The following is an 846-nucleotide window of genomic DNA, read 5'->3' on the forward strand; positions in this document are numbered from 1 at the left end:
CGTCGTCTGCTCTCCGAAAGTCGACGCGCGCATCCTCAAAGCCTGGCCTGTCTGCTTAGTTTTCGGCACCCGAATCACTCATCGATGACTGCGGCCGCAACGAGACAGCGCTCTACAACCTGTGGCTTCAAAGGAAAACTTTCTCGCTGCATCGAAAGATGCCATCGCTGCCGAGCTCTCCAAACTGCCAGGAGTGGAGGCAGTTCGAGTTAACCACCGCCGCAACGTTGTAGCGGTGGACATTGCTCCCACAGCCGATCTCCAGCCTCTCCTTGAGGTGGACACAGTTTGCGGAGTGCGTGTTCGCGCGCGCTAAGCGCATACAAACTCGTGCGCCGGCATCATCTACGGTGTTGACAACACCGAATGCCGCGCAGCTGTTCTTGGACGCATGCGCAGTGGACGAAATCTCGTCGTCCGCTTCGCAGGAGTGACCCTCAGGTGGCTTTATATAAATTGCGACGGCCGGTGCGAGCCTGCCTTCCACGACCCGTGCAGTGCAATAAGTGTGGTGCCCTCGGACACAAAACTGGAGCACGCACGTCGTCCGCACGCTGCCTCCGATGCGGTGGCCCTCACGCACCAAAGACTGCGATGCGCCTGAACCGCACTGTGTCAGCTGCAAGGAACGCCACTATTGCACCGAACCTAGTTGGCCACGATGGCAAGAACAGAAAGTGGCAACGCTCCTTGTCAGAGCTAAGCAGACCATCTCGCGTCGAGAAGCGCTGCGCTCGGTTCGAGAGATAACCTGTCGCCCCAGCCGCTGTAACGCAGCCGTGCGCTGAGCAGGCCTCCGCCGCTGTAATGCAGCCGCGTGCTCGACAACCACCGCAGAAGAAGCCT

This window comes from Amblyomma mixtum, chromosome 7 (assembly GCF_055824585.1).
Source record: "Amblyomma mixtum isolate Tamu chromosome 7, ASM5582458v1, whole genome shotgun sequence".
Taxonomy (NCBI): Eukaryota; Metazoa; Arthropoda; class Arachnida; order Ixodida; family Ixodidae; genus Amblyomma; species Amblyomma mixtum.